This window comes from Syngnathus scovelli, unplaced genomic scaffold, assembly GCF_024217435.2.
Source record: "Syngnathus scovelli strain Florida unplaced genomic scaffold, RoL_Ssco_1.2 HiC_scaffold_23, whole genome shotgun sequence".
NCBI lineage: Eukaryota > Metazoa > Chordata > Actinopteri > Syngnathiformes > Syngnathidae > Syngnathus > Syngnathus scovelli.
Window position 1 is genome coordinate 91,303 of NW_026061323.1, and position 14,658 is coordinate 105,960.

At 42.3% G+C, this 14,658-nt stretch overlaps 2 long non-coding RNA genes across 2 annotated transcripts; both read right to left on the minus strand.

The window, feature by feature from the left end:
- Positions 1–712: 712 nt before the first annotated feature.
- Positions 713–10,923, minus strand: LOC137839861 (uncharacterized). Its single transcript, XR_011086261.1, has 2 exons — positions 3,709–10,923; positions 713–1,032 (listed from the first exon to the last, which is right to left on the minus strand). It is a non-coding gene; the product is annotated as an uncharacterized lncRNA (long non-coding RNA).
- A 1,049-nt stretch (positions 10,924–11,972) lies between these two features.
- Positions 11,973–13,994, minus strand: LOC137839862 (uncharacterized). The gene is made up of 2 exons (XR_011086262.1): positions 12,221–13,994; positions 11,973–12,138 (listed from the first exon to the last, which is right to left on the minus strand). It is a non-coding gene; the product is annotated as an uncharacterized lncRNA (long non-coding RNA).
- Positions 13,995–14,658: the final 664 nt, after the last annotated feature.

The following is a 14,658-nucleotide window of genomic DNA, read 5'->3' on the forward strand; positions in this document are numbered from 1 at the left end:
TAACTCAACCCAACATTTTCTTTAAAATATGTTATATATGCCCACAGGAGCCGAAATACATCATTCTTATTAATATTGCGTCCTTGGAATAAGATAAGTAACAAAATTCACTCGTTCTTATCCATCACAGGGGGGCAACCATATTGCCACTCGCTGCCGACTAAAAATGACATCACAGTTGCCAGGTCTCAAGTCAAAAACAATCGCAGTTCAGCTTTAGAAAACTGGTGAGCAAAATAGCCACCCGTTCAGATGGTGAAAAACAGGTGGATTTTAACGGTTACGTTCATATTCAACAAGTGAAAAAACATCCCTGCGTTTCAACTACTTGGGCAGCTGAGTCACGCCGAAAGTTACATCATACATCCTAAAAAACGGCCTTCGGAGAACGCACCCTGTGAATTTGGACACAGCTCCCGACTCCCAGCTGGCCTGGGAACTCCTTGGGATACATCGGGAAGAGCTAGAAGAAGTGGCTGGAGATAAGGAAGTCTGGGCTTTCTTGCTGAAAATGCTGCCTCTACGGCCCAACCTCCAGATAATCGGTAGATGATGTATGTACGGATGACAGGACAAAAATTCAGTATTTTTACTGGGATAATTATTCACTTTGTAATTGTAATCTAATGGACGTTAAAAAACAAACAAAACAAATGTGCTCTATGCGCTAAAAAATAAAAAAAATAAAATAAAAACCAGGACCAATAAAGCATTTGGATTTTCTTACATTTTATTTTAAAGATATCACTCAGATGTTCCTATGGAGAGAAAAATGCACATTATAACACAAGATACGTGCTGATGACAAAAATGTCATCTTACTTGGCAACAACACCATCATTCTTTGCCAGCCTGAGGATGGAATCATCAGACTCCCCCTGTTTTGCATTTAGGAGAGAACACGCACATGTAAAAAACCACAAGCATTTGAACCATTGAACACAATCCAGGATGACTCACCATTCTGCGGATGGCGCCACAGATGGCATAGGTCTTGAACTGACTGTTGAAACGACCCGTGACATTGTCCACCTGTAGCAGACATAGTTGAATGAATGACTTTATTTCATACATAGAAATACATCCACATTACATATAATACAGAACGTACATAGAGCTTGAACAAGGACAAACTATATACATACAGTGTCTGACAGAAGTTCTGTCGCTTGTCCATGTTGTAGAAACAATGGCTTATAACCTGACTTTGACTCACCCAAATGAGGTGTAATGTATGAAAATAAATTTGCTTCACTGCAGAAATATTGATCTTTTAATGAACACAGAAAGGTCAGAGTTTGGCAAAACAAGTTTTGTCGGCTTGTCATACAATACACCCAATCCTAGCAAAACCTTTGCAAGTTAGAAGGCAATATCAACATACTAAAATGTCAAGAAATATTAGCTACCTCTTCCCAATTGTTAGGGTTTTTCAGATTATCCTTATCGGATGATTATGTTGGAATGCAACCGGTAATAAATAACCTACCTTGTCTCATCCTACACAAGGTCGTAAAAGTTCCCCCTGATATGTTTTGGGCTTCCTATTCAGTCTACACCAGCCCCCACTCTTAATAAATATGTCCTTGCAGTTGGGAGGGTTTTCAGACTTCATTCCTGAGCGAGTGAACTCTCCACCTGCAGGTGTCTAAAAGGACTTGCTTGTCTCCCGTGTGGTTCTTGCAAAATAAGTTAGAGTGAGCACAACTCTAACACCTTTTATGATTGGTGTTAGAGATTTGCTCACTCACACTTATTTTGCAAGAACACCACGGGAGACAAGCAAGTTCTTTTAGACACCTGCAGGTGGAGATTTCACCCATTGAAGGAATGAAGTCTGAACCCTCCTTCCTGCAAGGGCATATTTATTAAGAGAAACAGAGTGGGGGTATGAGTAGGCTGAATAGAACGCCCTTGTTCTAGATCAAGGTGCTCCAGTACTGGCCAGCCCAGTCACCAGACACGAACATCATTGAGCATGTTTGGGGTAGAATGATGGCGGACGCTTGGAAGACAAAACCAAAAAATCTTGAACTCTTGAGAGGCACGCAAGACTGCATTCTTTCCTGATGATTTCATCAATATGAATCATTGTCGAACCGCATGGATGCAGTCTTTCAAGCTCAAGGACATCAATTCAGCTACAGCTTTTTCAATTGCCTGTGATGGGTGAGTCGAGTGACGCGACCGATATCGAACAGACACCGCTGCTATGCAAGTACGTGAACTCTAATGGGCCGCAAGAAGAAGTGATCAAATTGACACCACTATTTTTCTTTAGATTATTTTAATAGTAGGCATACAACTTATGTATTGACACTATGTTGCATTATAAAAGGCTTTTAGATTTTTAAGGCTCCAGACAGGTATGTTTTTTGTTTTTTTTGGGCCAATATGGCCCTTTGAACATTTTGGGTTGCCGAACCCTGGCATAGACAAAGAGACGTGCTTACGAGCAGTGTTCCCTCTAAGCTGCGCAATTGCGGACTGGTCGTGCAGTCTTGGCGCACATGAAATTACATGCTGCGCACAAAATACAATTCAGCATAAACTGATTGATTAAGATCTACTGTTAGACGTACTCTAATCTAATTAAGTGGATGAATGATTTTCTTTCTGTGCCTTTTTGTAGTGTAAATCAGTAATTGACAGTTGTCCAGCCAATGATATGTTTCACTTAGGCTACATAGTATATGTATGACACATATGTGTCCTGCCTATCCATGCAGTGCGGCAGAGTCAAGCGATGCAAATGCTAAATTAGCTAATCATGGCGAAACGAATGAGCAGCGACACATCCACTCGCCAAGCCAAAATAAATAAGAGATGCTTCTTTTAAGTTTGGATGGCTGTTGGAGTGTGTGCAACTACAAGAGGAAACAGTGAAACTGGGTGAGATTTTCTCTTTTTGAATGAGAAAGGTCTCCTCTGCAAAACATGCAGTGAAGCCAAAGTGGCGGGCGAGTTTACGGAGGGAAAAATACGGAAGAAATGGAAGTTGGACTACCTCGCGCGTCACATTCAGCAGAAATGTCATTTGAAAGCTGTTGGAATTGTACAAAGACTCAAGATGGGAGAGCGGATCGGTACGTTATTGCAAAGAACGCAAAAGATCGACAGAAAAGGAACGAGCTGTCACACAAAACAAAATCCGACCCCGAGCAAGTTAAAGTTCTCATTGACAAGATTTATTTATTTATTTATTTATTTATTTGTTCATTCATTCATTCATTCTGGTGTTGCACACAGTGGTCCACAGTGTGCACAGGGAGCTTGTGTGTTTGCACAGTCACTTGAAAAATTAGACGGAACACTGCTTACAAGGCACAATTAGAGCTTTCTGGAAAGCCAGGATCATTGCAGAAGAGCAACGTGACGACAAGACAATATGGAACTTGGCATGTTTCATGGCAAACTTGCCCAATTGTTTAATTTGGATACAGAAGTCATGGACTTGGACGGATTTGCATATAAATATCTATTAACAATAATGTGAGTACATAGAGTACATGGTTAAACAGTAGAATAAAGTACAACCAATCTCAGTGTCTTGGTCCTATAACTTTTTGTTTACCATAAGTCATGCCATAAATAGGCCCGATAATGCGCTCTATGTGTGGATTAAATACAAAACAGACCCTGCAATTGTGCCTTTTAACCCCAAGTGCCTTATTGTGCCAAAAATACGGTAAGTTGGAAAAAGATTACCTCTGCTATGTTGATCTGCACGGAAGCGTGGTCCTTGGCTCCGATGATCCGGTTGCTCGCAGAGCTTTTAAAAAGAAAATAAAAATAATAATTTAAAAAACAGTGTTTCCATTGATTAATAAAAATACAGTCAAACCTCGGTTTTCAACCACAATCCGTTTCAGAAGGTTGAGAAGCAGATTCAAGTTCAAGTTCAAGTTTACTTTATTGTCAAAAATCCTATGTAACAGGGTTACCACAGAAGTTTGAAATTGCGTTTGACCAGTCTCCAATGTGCAGTTTAACTAAAAACATTTAAATAAGACATTGACATAAATCTCTTTCTTTCTCACACACACATACACACAACACACACAACACAAACACACACACAGCTAACTTACTCATACTGAATTTACAATTTCTTTCTCTGACATATTCATTCACAACATAAACATAGACAATGCACACTTACACATTGCAGTCATTCAAACACTAACATGCTTATAAACATGTGCAGTACTATACAATAAAATACTCTCTCTCACATTCACACACACGCACACACACACACGGTGTGTAATAAGAGTATTGACAATACAGACCCACACACACACACACACACATACATACACAGCAGCAGAAGTACAATCAGTGGTCATAGAAGTAAAGTGAAAAAGTGTATAACTGTATATAAGGTGCAAGAGTAAAGTGCCAAGTGGCATGGTGACTTTGGAATGTTCAAGTGGTTTTCCTCAGTGTGTTCATGAGTCTGATGGCTTGAGGAAAGAAGCTGTTACTCAGTCTGCTTGTGCTTGTTCCTATCACACCAGGTGATGAGTTGCTGTACCTCCTCTCTGTATGCTGAGTCATCGTTGTCTTTGATGAGGCCCACCACTGTTGTGTCATCTGCAAATTTGATGATGTGATTCGTTTCAAATCTGGCAGAGCAGTCGTGGGTCATCAGCGTGAACAGCAGGGGGGATAGCACACATCCTTGCGGCACCCCGGTGTTTATGACGGTGGTCGCTGAGGAGTTGTTTCCGACTCTGACTGTCTGCGGTCTGTTCGTTAGAAAGTCCAGCAGCCAGTTGCACAGTTAAGTTCTGACGCCTATTGTACTCAGCTTATTCACCAGATGTTGGGGGATGACTGTGTTGAACGCAGAGCTGGAGTCAATGAACAGCATCCGCGCGTGACTGTTTTTGTTCTCCAGATGAGCCAGGCAGAGGTGGAGTGCTGTTGCTATGGCGTCATCAGTGGAGCGCTTGGGGCGGTAGGCAAATTGGTATGGGTCCAGAGTAGTGGGGAGGGTGGATGTTAAGTGGGCCTTCACCAGTCTCTCAAAGTACTTCATCATGATGGAAGTGAGTGCTATGGGTCTGTAGTCATTCAGTGATGATGCTGGTGACTTCTTGGGTAGTGGTACGATGGTGGTAGCTTTGAAAATTGCTGGTATGATGACTTGGTTCAGAGAGGTGTTGTAGATGTCTGTGAGGACGTCAGTGAGTGAGTCTGCACAGTCTCTGAGCACGCGCCCGGGTATGTTGTCTGGACCTGCAGCTTTCCTGGGGTTCACCTTGAGTAGGGTCCTCTTCACGTCCGCTGGGTCCAGTTGAAGTGTTGTGCTGTCTGGGTGTACTGGGGTTTTTGTGGGTGTTGTGGTGTTGTTTTCTTCAAACCGGCTGAAGAAGGTGTTGAGAGAGTTGAGGAAGTCTATGTTGTCCTCACACGGTGGGGGGGATGGTTTGTAGTCTGTGACTGACTGGATGCCTTGCCACAGGCGTCTTGGGTCTTTTGTGTCTGTGAAGTGTGAGTTGATTTTTTGACCATATGCACGCCCCGGTGCAAGTTGGCCCTAGCAGTCTTGAGGGCCTCCTTGTCCCCAGACTTGAAAGCAGCGTTGCGTGCCCTCAGGAGCTCACGTACCTCCCTGGTGAACCAGGGTTTTTCATTTGCTCTCACTGTAATGTCTTTGGTGACGGTTACATCTTCCATGCACTTCGTTATGTATCCAGTTACAGAGTCTGTGTATTCGGTGAGGTTGACGTCCTGGTTGGTGGTGGCCGCCTCCCTGAAGACAGACCAGTCTGTGCGTTCAAAACAGTCCTGTAGAGCTGCTGTGGAGCCCTCTGGCCAGGCCCTGATCTGCTTCACAGTTGGTTTGCTTCTCGTCAACAGAGGTCTGTAGGCTGGAATTAGCATAACAGAGAGATGGTCTGATGAACCCAGGTGGGGGTGGGGAAGGGCTCTGAAGGCCTGTCTGATGTTTGCGTAGACCTGGTCAAGTGTGTTTTCTCCCCTTGTTGCAAAGTTCACACACTTGTGGAAGTGTGGCATTACTGTTTTCAATTTGGCCTGGTTGAAATCGCCAGCGATTATGCAGACCAAGTCCGGGTGTGTGTTCTGTAGTGTACTCACAGACTTGTACAGTATGGAGAGTGCGTCCTTTGTGTTAGCGCTGGGGGGGACGTAAACAGCTGTGATGTTGACGGTATTGAATTCACGCGGTAGGTAGAATGGACGGCAGTTGAGGGTTAAAAACTCAATGTTCTCTGAGCAGTGACTTGTAGTAACTACAGCGTTTGTACACCAGTTGTTGTTAATGTAAATCCACACACCACCTCCTCGAGATTTACCCGTGCTGGTGTGGTTTCTGTCCGCGCGGAAAGTTGTAAACCCATCCAGTTTAATGGCGCTGTCCGGAACGTTGTTGTGAAGCCACGTCTCTGTGAGGATGATCGCGTTGCATTCTCTCACCTTTCGTTCTGTAGTTAAGTCCAGCTTGAGATAGTCCATTTTATTTTCCAACGACCGCACGTTTGAAAGGAGAATAGATGGAAGTGCTGTTTTGTGAGGGTTTCTCTTCAGTCGGTGTTTGATGCCGGCTCGGGAACCTCGCCTTCTCCTCCGGCGTGTGCTCAGACTCCACCGCCGCTTCAGCTGCTTCCAGTGTCGGCTGGTGGGGGAGGGGGAGCCCGCTGCCTCAGAGGTTCCTTTGTCTCGGGACATTATTCCAAGACCGCGAATAGTTTCGCGATCCATGGCAAAGTTAACTCCGGATATATCCTTTGTGCAGTTGTTGCTTCTAAGTCCCAATAGTGTACTTCTGTCGTATGCGATTCTCGGAGACGATTTGGACGGTACATTTAACACAAAACACACATTTTTATCGGGAGCCGGCTTGGCCGCAGCCTCACAGGGCGCCGCCATCTTGGAAAATTACGTTTGGGCACATGTTGAAGGTATGTGCGCAAGTCTTCCTGGCTATAGCAGATGGATTAGTGATTTTAAAAGTAAGTCGATTCTGTTTTTTACCATGATAACAAATTAGTATCGAGAATTGTGGAAAATCACAGGTATTGGTACCGACGACTGAAATTCTAGTATCGTGACAACCCTGGCACACGCACATAAATATGTCAACGGGGCAAATTGCTAGTCCGTGGGGGTTGACAGTGTGCCAATTGTGTGAAGCCAGTCTTTCCACCCTGGCCTCCAAATATCTCAACCATTGTCCCCTTCAAGGATTGACGTTCGACAAGCGCATTTTAAGTACCACAACCATTACATTTGCTCACCATTTACGAGGGACGTAGAGGTCCACAAATTCACCAGCGTCATTCTGCATGTTGATTAGCAGGTCGTCTGCAAAGCAAAGCTGCAGAGAATATTTTATGTCAACAATTTCACTACACACTCCAATACTTCCATTCATCCATCCATCTTGATGCACACATTCAAAATAGCCACAGCAGTGCGTTTTAATATAATTGGCTCACATGACCTGGGAGCTATTGAGCAAAAACGCTATTAACAGTATTAATTCATTGAAAAGAATTTAAGCATTCATCACATAGAGCCTATTTGGAACTATCATCCTTCACAGTTTGGGGTCAAAAAGTCACATGACCTGGAGCTATTGAGCTAAAGCGCTAACATTTATAGTCATAAATTCACAAAAAATATTTGAAGCATTCGAATGATATTATGAGGTGTATCTCAACCAGCCTATGTGGACTATCATCCTGCACAGTTGGGGGTTAATAGGTCACATGACCTGAGAGCTATTGAGCTACACCGCTAATATTTACAGTCATGAATTCACTCAAAATATTCGTAGCTTTGGAATGAAATTCTAAGAGGTGCATCTCAACCAGACCATGTGGGGCTATTATCCTTCAGTTTGAAGTCAATAGGTCACATGACCTGGGAGCTATTCAGCCTCTTAGAATTTCATTCCAATGGTTAAAATATTTTTAATGAATTTATTACTGTAAATATTAGAATTTTAGCTCAATAGCTTCCAGGTCATGTTACCTATTGACCCAAAACAGTGGAGGACGATAGTCCCAAATGGGCTGGTTGAGATACACCTCCTAGAATTTCATTTGAATGCCTGCTTGTTTTAAAATTGAATTTATTACTGGAAATAGAATTTTACCTCAATAGCTCCCAGATCATGTGACCTATTGACCCCAAACTGTTGGATGATAGTCCCACATGGGCTGGTTGTGATACACCACTTAGAACTTTATTCCAATGCTTCAAATATTTTAAATGAATTTATAACTGTAAATATTTGCATTTTTCCTCAATAGCTCCTGAGTCATGTGACCTAATGGCCCGTGATATTGCAGGATGGTCGTCCCACATGGCCTGGTTGAGATATACATATTTTCAGTTGAATGCTTATTATTTTATCCGATTTATTACTGTAAATGAGCATTTTAACTCAATAGCTCACAGGTCATGTAACGTTTTGACCGCAAAAATTGCAGGATGATAGTCCCATGTTGAATGCTCCTCAGATTTTTTTAAGAATTTGTTAATTTGATATACACGGATGAGATTTACACATTTATCATTTGGAAAAAAAACGGACGCGTTTACATGTTATCACACTATGCTTTCCCTTCGATCTCTTTAACGGCATTTACATGCTATCGTAATGCAATGCTTTCCCTTCGCTCTCTATACCGGCGCTTACATACTATAGCACTGCCCTGCTTTTCCTTCGCTCTCTTTTAACGTAAAGCCTATAATATGGGCACGCTTCCCGTGCGACTGGCTTGATCGCAGTGTTACCTGGAAGCGAGTCGAACCGTTAAAGCCAGAATTAAACCCAGAACGTCTGCACTGCGAGACGGACGTGCTAACTAGTGCGTCACCGTGCCACCCCAACCCCTTTCTCGGCTAAATCGCAATCTCGCGGAATGCAACGTGCCAATGCGTGGGGGTGTAAAACTGACCAGAAGACTCTTAGCATAGCAACTAACATGTGGAACGTCCACGCGTACCGGCGTGGAAACTGCCAATTAAACTGCATTTTAACTTTTTGTCCTCTAAACAAACACACACAGTAACGCTATCTGTTTAACGACGATAAACGTCGGTAAAATACACGGTAATATCACCGCATGTGCTCGTTTAAGGCGGTTCCAGAAAGAGAGCAACGCAGAGACTCACCGTAACCGACAAAAGGACGACGAAAAGGACAGGCCACCCCTTCTTCTTCTCTGATGGTATGACGGTTGACGGCAGTTAGCATCCGTTGCGGCCACACATCAAAAACGTAAAGTCTAAAATTTCAAGAAGCATGGCAGTCATATACAAAGCAAAAGAATTACTGGATTATCATTCACTTCGTACACTTTATTGTTCTCTTGTCTTGCCCTGTGCTGAGGTTTGGGGGAATACTTATAAAACTTCACTACAGCCACTTATCATTCTGCAGAAAAGAGCAATAAGGACTATTCATAAAGTCAACTACTTGGAACACACAAATCCACTTTTCATACAATCCAAACTATTGAAATCCACTGACATAGTATCTTACCAAACAGCAATCATCATGTATAGCAAGTAAGCAAAACAACTACCAGAAAATATCCAAAACTTATTTAGGAATCGGGAGGGAGGTTATAAGTTAAGGGGGAATCACAACTTCAAAATCTTAAACATAAGAACAACCTTAAAAAGTTTTTGCATCACTATAACTGGGGTCAAACTATGGAACAATCTAAGTGAGGAACTCAAGCAAAGTCCAAATATCCACCAGTTTAAAAGAATGTACAAAAATATGTTGTTTAGCGGGTACAAAGGCTAAAAGTGCCAAAGGGCTACACACAAGTTAAAATGAAACAGAAAAATAAGTGTGAAAGTGTATCTACTTGTGGTCTGTTGTAGAATTACAGTATATGTTGAATCATTGGTTTAATGCACAGGTGTCAAACTCAAGGCCCGGGGGCCAGATACGGCCCGCCACATCATTCTATGTGGCCCGCGAAGACAAATTGTGCATCAAATTTATGTGTCATTACTAGAATTGCAAATTGTCTTCACTTGTAATATCTTTTTAAAAAAATATTTGACCAGTTTTTACTCGTCTGATTTGAAAACGACTTATTTGTCAGTTTGTTTTGTAGCTTTTACTGTATATAATAGTGTTAAGAGTAAAAGTGATCAAGTCATCACAAAAATCACGAAAAAAATCTTATATAAGACGCACCTGACTATAAGCCGCAGGGTTCAAAATTTTGGAAAAAAGTCGCGGCTTGTACACCGGAAATTACGGTATGTGTTGGAAATGATATACTTTTTTATCATTGGATTCTATGTATCTGCTTTTGTGTGCAAGATTCTCCGCAGTATGTGACCATCTAGCCTTGTGAAAATGACTTGGGGGCATATGGCCGGCTAATGACTGGAGTCATTAGCCGCGCTATACAATAAGCCCCATAGTTAGCTAGACATGTTCAGATCATGATTGTCATGGGATGGGTGAAGCAGACAGAGGTCTTATTTAAGTTGAAGTCATGAGTACGGCACAGGGATGTATTCCCAGGGCCACTAAGACTAGGTCTTTGTTAAGCTAATAGTCATGAGACGTCCATACTGCTCCGTCCATAAGAGTATCCCATTTGTTCTGTGGTAATGAGATAACTATGGAATGTACTTCCTGCCTGGGAACCTACCCGATCATGTACACTTGCCCCTTTGTTTCTCTCTCAATAAAAGGCACGGCTAAATTCGAGCAGAGCGCAGATCTCAGCCACACTTGTTGCGTGTGTTTGGGGTGCGCCCTTCTGCGCAGAAGAAAACGCTAAGCCAAAAAGACCTACCGCCTCTGAGATTGATTTCAGATAAATGTTGTCAACCCAACAGTATGTACTACAATTAACCCAGTAAAACTTTTTATTTGGCAGCATGGTGGAGCACTGGTTAGCATGTTTGCCTTACAATGCAAAGGTTGTGGGTCCGATTTCGGCTACGGACTTTCTGAGTGGAGCTCGCATGTTCTCCCCATGCCTGCCTGGGTTTCCTCCTGGTATTCCAATGTTCTCCAATGTTGAATAGACGTGCATGGTAGGCCGACTGACGACTATAAATTGTCTGTAGGTTTGAGTGTTAATGGTTATTCGTCTATGTGTGTCCCGCGATTTGGTGACAACCAGTTCAGGGTGTCCATGACTACTGCCCAGAGTGCGAGGATGTGCTCCAGCAAAGTAGCACTACTCTGTGAGTAGGCATGTTCAGAGAGCAAGAGTGCGCTCCACTCCTATTAAAGGGTAACTCAACCCAACATTTTCTTTAAAATATGTTATATATGCCCACAGGAGCCGAAATACATCATTCTTATTAATATTGCGTCCTTGGAATAAGATAAGTAACAAAATTCACTCGTTCTTATCCATCACAGGGGGGGCAACCATATTGCCACTCGCTGCCGACTAAAAATGACATCACAGTTGCCAGGTCTCAAGTCAAAAACAATCGCAGTTCAGCTTTAGAAAACTGGTGAGCAAAATAGCCACCCGTTCAGATGGTGAAAAACAGGTGGATTTTAACGGTTACGTTCATATTCAACAAGTGAAAAAACATCCCTGCGTTTCAACTACTTGGGCAGCTGAGTCACGCCGAAAGTTACATCATACATCCTAAAAAACGGCCTTCGGAGAACGCACCCTGTGAATTTGGACACAGCTCCCGACTCCCAGCTGGCCTGGGAACTCCTTGGGATACATCGGGAAGAGCTAGAAGAAGTGGCTGGAGATAAGGAAGTCTGGGCTTTCTTGCTGAAAATGCTGCCTCTACGGCCCAACCTCCAGATAATCGGTAGATGATGTATGTACGGATGACAGGACAAAAATTCAGTATTTTTACTGGGATAATTATTCACTTTGTAATTGTAATCTAATGGACGTTAAAAAACAAACAAAACAAATGTGCTCTATGCGCTAAAAAATAAAAAAAATAAAATAAAAACCAGGACCAATAAAGCATTTGGATTTTCTTACATTTTATTTTAAAGATATCACTCAGATGTTCCTATGGAGAGAAAAATGCACATTATAACACAAGATACGTGCTGATGACAAAAATGTCATCTTACTTGGCAACAACACCATCATTCTTTGCCAGCCTGAGGATGGAATCATCAGACTCCCCCTGTTTTGCATTTAGGAGAGAACACGCACATGTAAAAAACCACAAGCATTTGAACCATTGAACACAATCCAGGATGACTCACCATTCTGCGGATGGCGCCACAGATGGCATAGGTCTTGAACTGACTGTTGAAACGACCCGTGACATTGTCCACCTGTAGCAGACATAGTTGAATGAATGACTTTATTTCATACATAGAAATACATCCACATTACATATAATACAGAACGTACATAGAGCTTGAACAAGGACAAACTATATACAGTGTCTGACAGAAGTTCTGTCGCTTGTCCATGTTGTAGAAACAATGGCTTATAACCTGACTTTGACTCACCCAAATGAGGTGTAATGTATGAAAATAAATTTGCTTCACTGCAGAAATATTGATCTTTTAATGAACACAGAAAGGTCAGAGTTTGGCAAAACAAGTTTTGTCGGCTTGTCATACAATACACCCAATCCTAGCAAAACCTTTGCAAGTTAGAAGGCAATATCAACATACTAAAATGTCAAGAAATATTAGCTACCTCTTCCCAATTGTTAGGGTTTTTCAGATTATCCTTATCGGATGATTATGTTGGAATGCAACCGGTAATAAATAACCTACCTTGTCTCATCCTACACAAGGTCGTAAAAGTTCCCCCTGATATGTTTTGGGCTTCCTATTCAGTCTACACCAGCCCCCACTCTTAATAAATATGTCCTTGCAGTTGGGAGGGTTTTCAGACTTCATTCCTGAGCGAGTGAACTCTCCACCTGCAGGTGTCTAAAAGGACTTGCTTGTCTCCCGTGTGGTTCTTGCAAAATAAGTTAGAGTGAGCACAACTCTAACACCTTTTATGATTGGTGTTAGAGATTTGCTCACTCACACTTATTTTGCAAGAACACCACGGGAGACAAGCAAGTTCTTTTAGACACCTGCAGGTGGAGATTTCACCCATTGAAGGAATGAAGTCTGAACCCTCCTTCCTGCAAGGGCATATTTATTAAGAGAAACAGAGTGGGGGTATGAGTAGGCTGAATAGAACGCCCTTGTTCTAGATCAAGGTGCTCCAGTACTGGCCAGCCCAGTCACCAGACACGAACATCATTGAGCATGTTTGGGGTAGAATGATGGCGGACGCTTGGAAGACAAAACCAAAAAATCTTGAACTCTTGAGAGGCACGCAAGACTGCATTCTTTCCTGATGATTTCATCAATATGAATCATTGTCGAACCGCATGGATGCAGTCTTTCAAGCTCAAGGACATCAATTCAGCTACAGCTTTTTCAATTGCCTGTGATGGGTGAGTCGAGTGACGCGACCGATATCGAACAGACACCGCTGCTATGCAAGTACGTGAACTCTAATGGGCCGCAAGAAGAAGTGATCAAATTGACACCACTATTTTTCTTTAGATTATTTTAATAATAGGCATACAACTTATGTATTGACACTATGTTGCATTATAAAAGGCTTTTAGATTTTTAAGGCTCCAGACAGGTATGTTTTTTGTTTTTTTTGGGCCGATATGGCCCTTTGAACATTTTGGGTTGCCGAACCCTGGCATAGACAAAGAGACGTGCTTACGAGCAGTGTTCCCTCTAAGCTGCGCAATTGCGGACTGGTCGTGCAGTCTTGGCGCACATGAAATTACATGCTGCGCACAAAATACAATTCAGCATAAACTGATTGATTAAGATCTACTGTTAGACGTACTCTAATCTAATTAAGTGGATGAATGATTTTCTTTCTGTGCCTTTTTGTAGTGTAAATCAGTAATTGACAGTTGTCCAGCCAATGATATGTTTCACTTAGGCTACATAGTATATGTATGACACATATGTGTCCTGCCTATCCATGCAGTGCGGCAGAGTCAAGTGATGCAAATGCTAAATTAGCTAATCATGGCGAAACGAATGAGCAGCGACACATCCACTCGCCAAGCCAAAATAAATAAGAGATGCTTCTTTTAAGTTTGGATGGCTGTTGGAGTGTGTGCAACTACAAGAGGAAACAGTGAAACTGGGTGAGATTTTCTCTTTTTGAATGAGAAAGGTCTCCTCTGCAAAACATGCAGTGAAGCCAAAGTGGCGGGCGAGTTTACGGAGGGAAAAATACGGAAGAAATGGAAGTTGGACTACCTCGCGCGTCACATTCAGCAGAAATGTCATTTGAAAGCTGTTGGAATTGTACAAAGACTCAAGATGGGAGAGCGGATCGGTACGTTATTGCAAAGAACGCAAAAGATCGACAGAAAAGGAACGAGCTGTCACACAAAACAAAATCCGACCCCGAGCAAGTTAAAGTTCTCATTGACAATATTTATTTATTTATTTATTTATTTATTTATTTATTTATTTATTTGTTTGTTTGTTCATTCATTCATTCATTCTGGTGTTGCACACAGTGGTCCACAGTGTGCACAGGGAGCTTGTGTGTTTGCACAGTCACTTGAAAAATTAGAGGGAACACTGCTTACAAGGCACAATTAGAGCTTTCTGGAAAGCCAGGATCATTGCAGAAGAGCAACGTGACG